This window comes from Cervus canadensis, chromosome 26 (genome assembly GCF_019320065.1).
Source record: "Cervus canadensis isolate Bull #8, Minnesota chromosome 26, ASM1932006v1, whole genome shotgun sequence".
Lineage (NCBI taxonomy): Eukaryota > Metazoa > Chordata > Mammalia > Artiodactyla > Cervidae > Cervus > Cervus canadensis.
Window position 1 is genome coordinate 36,093,459 of NC_057411.1, and position 14,630 is coordinate 36,108,088.

Sequence of the window (14,630 nt, forward strand, 5' to 3'; positions counted from 1 at the left end):
CCAAAATATTTAAGGACAGTAATAAATTGTTGTCAGAAAAGAAAAAAACAGGTACCCATGAGTTCAACAATAAATAAAACAATATAGATAGATAAATAAAGGGGCTCTTATTACAGTAGGATGTTAAGTAATGGCTGATAAAAATAGGAGTGTTGGAGTTTGAAAAAAATAATTTCAGAACCATAGTAGACAAGATCAGTTCAAGCGAGCTTTCATCAATAGATCCTACATATAGTGGATGAAGTTTTGATGAACAGTAGGGTATTTTATTTGTCTTAAAGTATCTCCTCACCAATCGCTTTATCAGTGGTAAGGGACTATAGTAACACAGTGGAGAAATCAGACAAGGAAACAGGTGGTCAATTTTATATCCCAAGTGAACAGCAGATGGATACTGTATACCTCCAGATAAGATGTGCTAAGAAAGGCACAACCCTTCATGTAATGTTCCATCCAGGAATGCATAACCAGAATCTTATCAAGGGAAAACATCAGATAAACCAAAGATAAGGAATACACTAGAGGGAAAAAAAAAAAAAAAAAACTTGGTCATGAAACAGCTGCAAGAGCCTTCTTGGACCCAATCTTAAAGAAACTGCTATTGAACAATATATACAGTGTCTATTTTACACAAACACGAGATGGAACCTCTGGGAAAAGAGATCTCTAAAAGGAACGAATGAAAAGAAAAGGTAAGGAATGGAAGACAGGAAGGGTCGAGTACTGAAAAGTGAGGAAGGAAAAGTAGAGAAGGTAATGGAAGGAAAGGGAAAAGAAAAAGTTTGCTCTCTAAGATTTCAGGGCGAAACATAGATTGGTCTCATAGTAAGACGTCTACCTTTTGAGAATTAACTAGCTTTCTTAATTGCTCCTAGTGGAATAATTCCTTTACGAAATTCTACGGTCTTTATGACAGCTGACAGTATCAGGGGTTACTTGTGGGCAGTATTATTCGTAATCAAATATAACCTATGAGTACTGAAAAGTAAACAGAAGGAAACAGGGAATCACGTTTCTAGGGCTTTCATTTTACAGACTCTTCATTTCTCACTTCAAGGCATCAATAAAGTACCATATACTATATAAAACTACACATATAACATATACATATGTAATACACATGTATATTATACTGGAGTGGGGTGCCATTGCCTTCTCCCATATTATATACAAAAACTATAAATAAAATATATATTTATAGTTAGATTCTAGGATCCCACTTTTGTACCCACACTGTAGATTTCAGATGTCAGTAACAGATTCAAGTAACTTTCATGTTGCACTTTAAGCTGCACAATAAAAACATTTTATTGTATAAATATAAACATTTCTTGTAATTTTGTACTAAGCATATAAAATACAACAGACGAAAAATATACATTAAAGAGTTCACTACACCATTTAATTCCTCAGGGCAAAAATCTTACTTCTTAAAGCTCTTTTCCAGTTTATAGAAATTATCATTTTTTCCAAGAACTGGAACATTTTTATGAACCTGTTCTTTAAGGCAGTAAAAACAAAATCAAGAAGGAAAAAAACTAAATAGAAGTACTGAGGATTTAGTAAGTCCCAGCATGGTCTCTCCCCACAAAAAAAATGTTTTAATTACCACATTTAGCCTTTTAATAACAAGTAACATCTGTCCTCCAAACTTTAATTTAAAAATCTTAACTGTGCATGCACTCACATGTGTGTGTTTGTTATGGGTGTGGGGGTGAGGAAGGTAGGGAGGAAGAAGAGACAGAGTTAGTATCAAAGGTCAATTCAGTTGACAGATGGGCTCTTTTGCTAGGATTTCTATTTACATATTTTCTTACATAAATAAGGGCTTCCCAGGTGGTGCAGCAGTAAAGAATCCACCTACCAGTGCAGGATATGCAGGAGGCCGGGGTTTGATCCCTGGGTCAGGAAGATCCCTTGAAGAAGGAAATGGCACCCACTCTAGTATTCTTGCCTGGAGAATCATGGACAGAGGAGGCTGGTGGCTTATAGTCCATGGGGTCACAAAGAATAGGACACGACTAAGATCACAAGCATGTAAATATATGGCCAATAGTATAGCAAGAACTATTATTTGGAACAGAGTTGTTTAACTTACTCTCCATACATATTGCTTAAAGAATTAAATGACATCTAAACATTGAAATGTTTGATCTATCTTATATCCACTGGGAAATATCCTCAGAGGTCTTTGTGCTCACAAAAGCAGTTTGGGCACCTCTTTAGATTTTATAAATAATAGGGGAAGGGAAAATCATCTTAGACTTTTGATGAAAAGATAATCAGATCCTTAATGAAGTCCTTACCAATATGTAATGCTAATGCTAATGAAATGTAATGCAACTTTTAGCAGTTGGTGCCTTATACCATGTCTTAACTTATCAAAAATAAATATTCCAACTGGCTAACAGATTAACAGTCCTTAACTCCGAGTTAGATATTATCTTTCCTACCTTCAAACTGCAAAGATTTAGTTAGCTTATTTTTATTCTTTCATTAAAAAAAAAAAAACTTTGAAAATAAAACAAATTCCTGAAAGTCTACATCAAAAGCCAAAGCATTCAGGCTACAGATAACTCACCCAGCCCCACTGATTTTTGCTCAGTGACCTGAGAGGTCAGTGAATCCTTTTAGATATACACCAGCACAAATAATAACAAAATGTTTCCAATTCTATTTTCTTAAAAAGCAATTCCTTTAATGCTGTTCTATAGCATGTACAGAATATTTCCTAGGAAATCATCATGGCAGAGATTTCATCAATGTAAAAAGCAGCAAAAATAACTAAATGCTATATCTGCATTCTATTTCCGAGGCAAGTTTCCTGTGTAGGACTTAATGCTGAACAAAGACAGTTCACATTCGTTTAACCATTTAACAGGATCCTTGTAACAATTCTTTGGGAAGAAAAGTAACATGTGTAAGTACTTACCATACGCCAGGCTCCACATTCAGCATTTTATATGAATATCTCTTTAGTTCTAATAATAATCATATGGAACTGATATATTAATCCCATTTCTACTGAAGAGAGCACAGAATAAGAGAAGTGGCCCAAAGTCACATGGTGGTAACCAGAACTAGGCTGCTTGAGAAACACGTCTGCCTAACTCCAAAGCTGCTGTGCTTTCCCTCACACCGTGCTGCTGCCTCATCACAAAGGAGGAAATAGTCAGAGGCTAAGGACTCAAACCAGACTGCTTAGCTACAACGTGGTAAACAAGATTTCAACCTAAGATTTCTAATTCTGAAACTCTACTCACTACAGTACCTGGTACTTCCCACTTCAGGACCTAGACAACCATTCTAATAGAGAGAGAATACAGGGATATAGACAACTCCAGGAGTTAGTGATGGACAGGGAAGCCTTGCGTGCTGCAGTTCACAAGGTCACAAAGAGTCAGACACGACTGAGCAACTGAACTGAACTCATAGACAAAGTATAAAATTATGGCTCCAAATATCCCCCCCCCCCAAATTTCTAAGCAGCAGCACACATTAACATGACATCTGTACTCTCATGGAAAACCTCGTAACACAGAAGAGGTCCGATGCACACAACTCTCTTTGCTTTTCCAGCCGCAGTGAAGCTGACCTGGGCTCACTTCGCAGAAAAGACTTCTTGGTCTGTTCAACCACTCAAGAGAGAATTGAACACCTAACCCTCCAGGAGCCAGGGACTGTGATTCCCTAATCCTCTCCTCTGTTTATCAAGCAACTACCTGCCACCAACCCTCACCTCAGTGCCATATACATTCCCTTTAACATCTTTCTTTTCCCAACTTCTGCTCCATTAACCTGGAAAAACCTTTCTTAATCATTCTCATTTACTAACTTCAACCTAGTAATAACTACTTCCAGTCACTATTTAATTCCCCTGGGGATTGTTCTTCTGTATCTTGTGCAGCTTCCTACTTCTGTGACAGGAATATTTTCCAATATCACAAAGAAGAAACAAATGCAGAAGGTGGATTTCTATAAGAAATTTGTTCTGGATTCTCTTCAAATCCAGAAAATAAAGAAAATAGAGAGAGAGAGAAAGGATAAGAGAAACTAATCTAGATTTTAAAAGAACAGAAAGACATAAGCAAATGTAAGGTGTAGACCAAACCAACCTGTTGTTTGAAAAAAGGAATAAAAGAAATCTTGGGGATGGTTGGAAAATTTGGATATGGACTAGATTTAAACATGACAGTATGGAATGATTAAAATATATGATAATGATACAGTAGTCAGAGAGAAGAATGTCCTTATTTCTAGGAGGTGCATGCTGAAGTATTTACAAGTATGAAGCATCATAATGGTTCAAATTACTTTCAAATGGTTCAGTGATGCCTCACCTCCTCTGTGAAATATATACAAACACAATGAGAATGCATGTGGCAAAACACTGGTAATTGTTGAATTAAGGTTACAGGTATTTGGATGCACACTGCATTCATTCATTAAGTTTTTCTGTACACTGGAAATTTTCAAAACTCAAAATTCAGTTTAAAAGGAGGGACATAAAACCACTGGACAGCCTCCACTTGCTTTTAGATTTCTAGTATTTTTGTTAGACCAGAAATAAGAAACTTCCTGCTGATCTACAAAGGGCTAACTGCTAAATATTAGATTGGTTTACTACTCCAGCCAGGTTGTAAGAAGGATATACAAAATTATAATGTTTTCTTTCTCCTCTAAAAACATTAGACTTCCTTGGTGGTCCAATGGTTAAAAATACCCCAGCCAATGTAGCCAAAAAAAAAATTAGAACAAATGCATTTTATATTAATACTTCAAACATAAAACCATGTGATTTTCTGTTGTTACCAAAGATGAAAATGTATGGTTGTGCTGTACAAATCTTTTCTTAAACCACGGAGTTTACTGTCACAATGAGAACATCATATACCAAGGTAAAAAAATGGGTAAAGGATCAAACTATATATTTTTAATTAAAATCTGTGAATTATTTGCATATACATTACACAATCTCATATATGTTCTTCACCTTTCTGTTAATTCTGTGACAGATACTTTCTTATTCTTAGAAGGTTCAACCACTCTTAGAGGTCCTACTCTTAGGCAAATCTACAGAAGGAAGTATAATAAACTGGAAGAAATGTAAAAAAGAATGGCTAAGGCCACTTTTTTTTTTTTTGCTGGACTACAGGTCAAAGAGAATACTGTTTAAGTTTTTTAAGGCTCTATGCTTCTTTAAAATTAAGTTACAAGATATGACTTGTGAAAGAAATGAAAAATTAATTCATTTAATTAACAGACTATTTTCCACCATTAAATGAGACTTAAAATTCCCCATTCCAGACTCATAAACTGTTAACTGTGGGAAATAAGTTTGCCACAAAGTCCTTACACTTAGAATGGTAAGAAAAAGCAAGGAACTAACTCAAATCAATAACCTTGAAATGTAACTAAAATCTCAAAAATGTTTTGTGGATAACAGATTGCTTCAGTTACTAAAGATATTTATTTTCTTCCTACACACAAGCCCTTGGAGAATCTGCCCTTTCCCCACTCACTGAAAAGTCAAAGCTATTGTGAACACATAGCTGGGTTGTTCCAATGACTGCACGGGTGTTGGACATCGTTCATAACGTGAGACAAATGAATCCTCTCTCTTAGCAAGTGAGAATTTAGAATATGAGAACCAGGATAATTAGCTGTGGGGGCTGAGAGCTTGCTGAACCTCACACCCACAACTGACCACTGCACGTTAAGAAAACAGAATAAGCCATTTGGTAGAGACACACAAAAACAAGAGTATAAGCAATTCTGGAAAAAGAAATGGTGAATAAATAACTAAAAAAATTCCAGTTTCCCAGAAGCCTGGCTGCCCTTCCGGTACTTGAGTTCTATTTTATCTGATACTGGACAATTGTTCTCGACATAATCATTAAAAAAAAAAAAGATAAATATGGACTTCTATGTAGGTACAAAATGTGCCAAGGAAATCACTAAGTAAAATTAGCATACTAAATATAAAAAATATGGTTAGGACACAGCAAAGCCTAGGATTCAATTACTTAAAAATCAATAGATTCTTTCCCCAAATAGGATATTAAGTTTATACAAGGTCACCTGAGAAGACAGAACAAATTGTTCTGCTCCAAACATTTATTGATATGTATTTTCTTACTTTTCTCAGGAATAGAATGTTTGAGGCCTATGGTTGATATAATGAACATTCACAGGCTACTGCCTTCAAATATAAATTTTAATATTGTAAGAATGCTTCACACTCTTCTAGGGGAAAGAACTGAATGATGTCTTTCTTCATGTAAAAGACAGGCAGGATAGAAGAGCAGGTGAGTCTGAGCCCTGGCGTCAGACATTTAAATCCTGGCTGTGCCATTTCCTAATCCTGGGGCCTTTGGCAAGTTACTTCTCCTGCTTGTTTCTAGCCTATAAAATTAGTATAATAATAGAAGCAAACTCATAGGAGTGTTACAAAGAATAAATGGTGTCATATATGCAAAATCCCTAAGAAACAGTAAATGATATTATTATTACTCAGGGAAGGGGATGTATTTCATATACCTGTGATATATAAAACTGAGTTCCTTGAACAAGGCCATTCTTTAGCAGGCTTAGGAAACGAAAAATATCAAAATGTATGATTCAAAAACCAGGGGAGGGACCTCCCTGGCAGTCCAGTGGTTAGGACTTCTTCCAACGCAGGGTATGCGGGTTCAACCGCTGGTCAGTGAGCTAAGATTCCAAATGCTTTCCAGCCAAAAAACAAAAACAAAAAACAGAAGCAATATTGTAACAAATTCAACAAAGACTTTTAAAAATGGTCCATATTTTAAAAAAAAAATCTTAAAAAAAAAACGGGAGATAAAGATAAATCCATGTTTAAAAAGCATATAATCTCTTTAGTAGGACCTCTGTACAATAAACTAAGAGTTATTCTTTCATGAGGGATACAGTTTTTCTTCTGATAAAAGCTTTTATAAAAGCATTCCTTCAACAACCTCTGACCACAAAAGGAAGTCCTTCTTTTCCTGAATGCTCACTCAGATACAGCAAAACACAAGATAATCTACTGATGTTAGAGGAAGGCAAAAACCTTTAGATTTTTTAAATTATAAAATATTTTAAAAAATAAACCAACTACTAACTCTGTTCTCATAAAGTGCAGATTTCAACTGGTTCAGAAGTAACTACAAAAACTCACTGCGGGGGAGGAGGGGGTTGGGGATAGACAATTATACAGTTAAGAAAAAGCTAGAGATACTATAGAGAGAAAAATAGTTCTTGCACCATGAACACATCACACAGAATTTGCTTCCTACAAAAGATGCATTAAGACCAAACATAAAAGAACCAAATGAAAGATCAAAAACTATTTCGATGGAAACAAGGAAAAGAAAGGAAGGAAGGTGGAAGGAAGAGAGAGAACGCTATTACAAATAATTTCAGCAATCTGGAAGGCGAAAGAACTGAAAGAGCCTAATACTTATTTAAAACCCCAAAATGATTATGCAAAAAAAAAAAAAAAAAACTGAGGTGGAACACAAGACCAACAGGATTATGTCCTTTGTAAGACTAGGAAAAACAGGCAAGCCTTCTCCCACTCCTTTCCCCCAGGTCAAAACAAAACAAAAAACAGAACAGAGTGGCTAGCAGTTAAAGGTTAAAAAGAAAATGAAAATGAAGTTGATATCCTAGTGTTCCCAATTTTGTAGGACAAAAAATATATATATATATATGTGTGTATGTATGTATTTAGTGACTACAAAATCTCCAACAAAAATGGTACACCCAGCCCCTCCATGACCTTTTTCTCCCTTCTTTCAAGTCAATAATTTTAGTGATGGCTCGAAACTCACAGCCATTTATGTAAACTCTATTTTTCAAAAATAAAGTCTATATGCTAATAAAATATATAATCAACTGAATACTAAGTTGAATATAGCTGAATACTATATTATCATTAACAAGACATCATTTTGCTTATATTCTAACCTTCAAAAACGTAAGTAAAAATAACTTAAGGCCAATGCTTGTAACAAGAAATGGCAACTAACATGAATTTAACTTTTACTTACCGTGTGCTAGGCACAGTAGTAAGCACTTTAGTATTATCTCATTTAATCCTTATGAAAGTGAACATGTTAGTCGCTTAGTTGTGTCCGACTCTTTGCAACCCCATGGACTATAGCCCCAGGCTCCTCTGTTCATGGAATTCTCTAGGCAAGACTAGAAAATCATCTAACAGATGAGGACGTAAGAAGAGAAATTAAGAAATTTTTACTAGGGCAAACAGCTGTAAGCAATGAAGCCAAGCTCTAAACCAGGAAATATGATCAAGTTTGGAAACTTAATACATATTACACACTGCAGTTTTGCTCTCATATCTGCTTTCAGTATTTCATACAATTTTTAAAATCATACTGTCAATAAAGACATGCATAATTTGACCTCAAAACAGGAGCTAAATAAGGGATATTCAGGATCATAATAAACTCAATTGATATAGTCCTAGAAACTGATGTAGTCATAGACAACAAACCAAAAGTCTAAGGAAAAAAAAGAGAACAGTTTCACATCACGTGTTAATGTGTGCTTAAAATGATTCATATTTCTAAGTCCCAAACTTTAAGTATCATTTCTTAAAGAAAAACTACTTTAAATTTTTAAATCCCAATACTCTAATGAGTAGTGCTACTTTTCAACTTATTTTTTCTGATTAAAAAAACTTCTTATATCTTATAGTGTAAATTTCACATTAAGTATATTCACACTTCTTATTGTGCTTTGAGTTCCCTTCCTTGAAGTTTTTAAACTTTCTTAATACATATTTCTAGAAAGAATGTATTCTATATACTATCAATACTGCTACTGCTACTGTTAAGTCACTTCAATTGTGTCTGACTCTCTGCGACCCCATCCCTGGGAGACTATCAGTAGTGGGCAATAATTTTGTAAACTATAAAAATGCTACACTATTTTTTGAGTCTAAAACCCAAAATCTGGTCATAAATCTATCTATTCTCAGACATTTTAAGGACATAAAGACAGCAAATTATAAACAAAACTCTTAGCTCAACATCCTCATAATGCAAAATCATAAGAGCTTAAGTTGAAAACTTCCTCTTTACCATAATCAATGCAATAGAACTTTTCTAAGCAAAAAACATTACCGTTTGTTCAACTACGAAAATTCATTCCCCGGTCTACTCTATTGTGTATCAAACAGAAGTTTTAAATTGAAAATTTTGTATTGTTTCTATTAAACTATATCCCACTAACAAATAAAAAGGGATATCATATAGAAAGCCTACTGAATTCAGACTCATGAGAAGCCTACTGAGATTTAAAAGTCTCATCATTCCTAGTAACTAAACTGATCTATATTTATAGTAACTCACAAATAATTATAATTAAAAAATATAAAATTCAGTCACGTAATCAGACGCTTTAGAAGCACAATCTACCCTAGTGGAGTTAAGACCGTCTTTTCTCAATGAATTTGAGATTTTCTCAGACTAAATTTACTAAAATACTGCTATTCCATGTGCTAAATACATGCATACACACACACATACACACCCACCTTAGATTAACTAGTATTGATAAAGTCAACTAGGTCAAATTTCGTTTCCAGAAACAACTATCCTGCCTTCCAAAACAAAGATTACAAAAACGAATCCATAATAATACTTTTCAATTATTTCTCCATCAATATCAATATTGAGAACTGCTAGCTGGTAAACGAAGTTTATATGACTGTGGGACTACATGGTGTAACTGGGCATTTCCCTTAACCAATTTGGTATACACTAAGTATCCTCACAAATGCTGGATAATTTCTCACACTTTATAACTTAGTTGCAGAAAGTAATAAAATTAATGTTAATAATCAACAACTTCCTACTCTTAAATATTTTAGGGAAATAAGGGTAGGCCTTTGGATATTTTATGGAAATAGGTTAACAACTCAGCAAAGCATATAGTCAGATACCACTTGAAGAATTCTACATAGGATAAAAAAATAACAAATTTTATGAAAGGAAACAGAATTAACTCCTTTTTGGTTTAAAAAAAAAGGAAATGATAAGAGTTACATTTCTCCTTTTTTTAAGGGTGAGAGGGTACTTTTTTATTACAAAACTATATGGCACAAAGGGGATAAACTTATGCTTAGAGTTTAAGACTAAAGTGTCCTGAATAATATGAAAAAATTTATTTATCTTTCTACTTAGCATATTTTCTTCCTTCTTCATTCTTGTATATCAATACTACGTGGGGAGTTTCAAAGTGGCTTCCAATGACCTCCCGTCCAGGAATCCACATCCTTGTGTAATCCTCTCTCCTTGAGAGACAGAGAGAGAGAGACAGTGTGAGTGTGTGTTTGTGTATGTCTGTGTGTGCGCGCATGCACGCAAACATTCAGCTGAGTCTGACTCTTCTCGTCCCCATGGACTGTAGCCCACCAGGCTCCTCTGTCCATGGGGTTTCCGAGGCAAGAATACTGGAGTGGGTTGCCAATTTCATTCTCCAGGTGACCTTCCAGACCCAGGGATTGAACCCGCGTGACCTGTGTCTCCTGCACTGGCAGGCAGATTCTTTCCTGCTAGTACCACTTGGGAAGCCCTCTCTCCCTAAGCATGGACTGGACCTAATGACTCACTCCTAGGAAACAGAAAAGGGGAAAAGTGATGGGTTGCCACTTTAAATTACAGTTAGGTTAGTTTAAATTACAGATGGGTTGCCAGTTTAAATCACAAAACAAAACAAAAAAATAAAAGGCTCATGCAACAAGAACCAGTAGGCTGCTGACAAACAGCCGACATGAGGAACTGGGGCCTTAGGACGGACAACCAATGAGGAAATGAGCACAGCCAACAGCCCTGTGAGTCAGCCGGGGGCAGATGCTCCCCTGGGGCGTTCAGATGAGACCACAGCACTGGTGGACACACGTGTAGAATGCAGCTCTGCAAGAGACCCTGAGCCAGAGGACCCAACAAACTACACTCGGATTCTTGACCACAAGACCAGAGAGATAATGTTTGTTATTTTAAGTCACTGAGCTTTGGGGTAATCTGTTATGCAGTGCTAAGGGTTCGATTGTGTCTGCTCAAAACTCATATGCTGAAGCCTAATTCTCAGCCCCTCACAATGTGACCTTATTTGGAGACATGATCTTTACAGGGATAATCAAGTTAGAGTGAGGTCATTAAGCATCCGCCTGCCAAGCAGGAGACACAAGAGACCTGAGTTCAATCCCTGGGTCGGGAAGATCCCCTGGAGAAGGAAATGGCAACCCACTCCAGTATTCTCGCCTGGAGAATTCCAAGGGCAAAGGAGCCTGGTGGGCTACAATTCATGGGCTCGCAAAGAGTTGGATACCATAGCAACTAAACCGCAACAGCAAACAGGGTGGACCCTAATCCAATATGACTGGTAACCTTACAAAACGAAGAAATTTGGGCAGAGACAGACACACGTAGAGGGAAGATGATATGAAGAGACATGGAGAAAAGGAGACCATCTACAGGTCAAGCAAAGAGGCCTGGAACAGATCCTTCCCTCACACATCTCAGAAACAACCACTCCTGCTGACACCTTGACTGCAGACTTCTAGCCTCCAGACTCTGAGACAATGAATTTCTGCTGTTTAAGCCACTCAGTTTGTGGTAATTTGTTGTGGCAACCCTAACAAATTAATACATGTAGCAAAAGAGAACTAATAGACATAGTGAATTCAAAATAACTTTTATTGGCAATACCAACATCAGCCTCAATATAGGAGCCAAGTAGATGGCCGAAGTTTCTAAGTCTTTACTCTGAGAAAAGCTATGAGGTCATAATAGAGGATATCTTGGACCACAGAATTTTTTTTTTTTTTTTTTAAGTTAGCTGGGACTCCTGCAATCACAAATCTAATTGACTCATTTCAAAAATTCACACTGCTGCCGTTGATATGCCAGAAACTATTCTGAACACTTAACATATATTAATTCCTCACAAGAACACTCTGAGGTCCCACTATCATCAATTCTCATTTTTAAGATGAAGAAATTGATGTCTAGGAGTTAAGATCATACAGCTGAAAAAGAGCCAGGATTTAGTAAATTGAGGTAAAGAATGGGGCTTCCCAAGTGGCACGCTGGTAAAGAAGCTGCCTGCCAATGAGGAGATGTAAGAGATGTGGGTTCCATCCCTGGCTTGGGAAAAGCCCCCGGAGCAGGAAATGGCAACTTGCTCCAGTATTCTCACCTGAGAAATTTTTTTCCAGGATAAAAAGGAGATGATGCTGTAAAAACATTGCCTGGCAAAGTCCATGGACAGAGGAGCCTGGTGGGCTACAGTCAATGGGGTCACAGAGAGTTGGGACACAACCGAGCACATACACACAGAATAAGTGACTGAGCCAAAATCAGTTAGTAGTTGAGGTGAGACTAAGCTGAATGGTCCTTTCTCCTACCTTCAAATCTGTTCTCAAAAAGTTAAGTAGAAAAGGCATTTCTTTCACTTGCTGTATTCAATCTCTGTAACACTGCTACCTTAGAAATATATATATATTTGACTATTAATCTACACAAACAGTTACTCATTTTCTTCCCACTCCCTGAACCTTAAAGCACTGTCCTTCAATTCCTAATGCTTTTTGTGCATCTGGGTTAGTCATTTTTATATACCGGAACCCACGATTTCACTTGTGCAGAGTTTGCAAATACAGCTTTAGCTTAATATTTGATCCAATTAAAATACAAATACACCTGGAAGGAGTACTGCTGCTGCTGCTGCTAAGTTGCTTCAGTCTGCGACCCCACAGACGGCAGCCCACCAGGTTCCGCCGTCCCTGGGATTCTCCAGGCAAGAACACTGGAGTGGGTTGCCATTTCCTTCTCCAATGCATGAAAGTGAAAAGTGAAAGTGAAAGTGAAGTCGTGTCCGACGCTTAGCGGCCCCATGGACTGCCGCCTACCAGGCTCCGCCGTCCCTGGGATTCTCCAGGTGAGAGCACTGGAGTGGGGTGCCATCGCCTTCTCCTGGAAAGAGTTCTGCTATACCATATTAGCAGTCATCTGCATTTTAGTAAGAACATGTCAGATCCTTTTCAGAGAAACAAAGATGGCAAGACAGCCAGTGCCAACTTGTCCAGGGAATCAGAGTTTCTTTTCTGGAATATTTGGGATTAGGTGCTTAAGAGTAAGCCTTTTTCTGGGAGTCTGAATTACAAGAAATAAATGCAAACAGATATAAATCGTGGGCAGTATGGTGACCATGCTTCCATGAGAGAGAGTTCAAACGTGAAGAAAGCCAAACCCAAAGAGAGAGAGAGGGATGTGCAGGAGAGGCATACTGCTGGGAGCTGGAGAGAGACCTGACTGCATTTGTTTCCTGGGTTCTCCTTGCACAGCCCAGCTGTCCCTGGGTCCTTCTGTGTGCCCTGGGGCACACCCGGAAGTCTGATAAGGTCCCCTTTCTGCATTTGACTTGAACTGAGTCATGTGCAATCAGTAGAAAACTCACATGGTCAAAAAAAAAACCTCTCTACAGCTGAAGAACATCACTGAAGGACTAGGAACCTTCCATGTAAAATATAGCACCATGGCTACAAACACAAGAACTGACTGGCAGAAGCCAAGGTTTAAACAGCTGTTTGGAAGACTTCCCAGATATTGGTGGAACAGGAAAAAGGAGTTGCGATTTGAAAAGACCACACCCTCTATTTTTTCATTGGGGATTTTTTAGTTGTTCTTATAAAGAATATCCCATCAAAAAAAAAAAAAAAAAATATATATATATATATACACACCATAATCTACACACTTGCTAGTGGGTGTGTAAATTATGACAGCCACTTTAGAGATCAATTTGGAGATACCTAGAGAAGGTGAAGATGCAGATTTCACACAATCCAGCAAGTTTACTACTATGTGGCTGCTATGGTCTGAAACGTGCCCCCCCTAAAACTCACATGTTGAAGCCTTTACTCCCAACATGACCAAACCTGGAGACAGGGTCTCTGGTAGATTATTTAGGTTAAATGAGATCATAAGGGTGGGGCCCTAAACCAATAATGTAAGAAGAGGTTAAGGAAGCTCTCCAACTGGTTCTCCTCCTCTCTGCCTTGTGAGGACGAAGCTAGATAGAGACCATCTGCAGGTCAGGAAGAGAGCCTGCACCGGAATCCAATCACGCTGACAACCTGATCTTGAACTTCCACCCTCTAGAACTGTGAGAAAATCAATTTATGCTGTTTACAACATAAGATAAAAATTAAAAATTTTCAGTAACAACAGAGCAAAGTAAAATACTAAAACACCGGCAACTAGATAGTGAAAGTATTCTCAAGTGCCTCACAATATAGTTCATTATTCAATCTAGTCGCTCAGAGTTGCTACAAAACAATAAAGAGTTCCAAAGCCTGTGCATACAACTAGATTTTCTCAGGATAAAAAGGGAATGATGCTGCAAAGCATAATTTTATTTTATGTAGGTGTCTACAATAAAAGTATAATGCTTTAAAGCCAGGATTGAAACTGAAATATAATTGATTCTAACACATTCTTTTTTTTTTTTTCTTTTTTCCTTTTTGGTGCAAAAAAACAAAGTTATCCAGGAAAGGAGGCTTGCCTAGTTCACCTAATCATCCGTGGTAAAGATGGATT

The 14,630-nt window shown here is 37.1% G+C and overlaps 1 protein-coding gene across 5 annotated transcripts in view; it reads right to left on the bottom strand.

Moving 5' to 3' along the window:
* WDFY3 (WD repeat and FYVE domain containing 3) overlaps positions 1 to 14,630 on the bottom strand; it is a 279,012-nt gene that overhangs the window by 235,688 nt on the left and 28,694 nt on the right. The gene's annotated exons all lie outside the window — the stretch shown is intronic.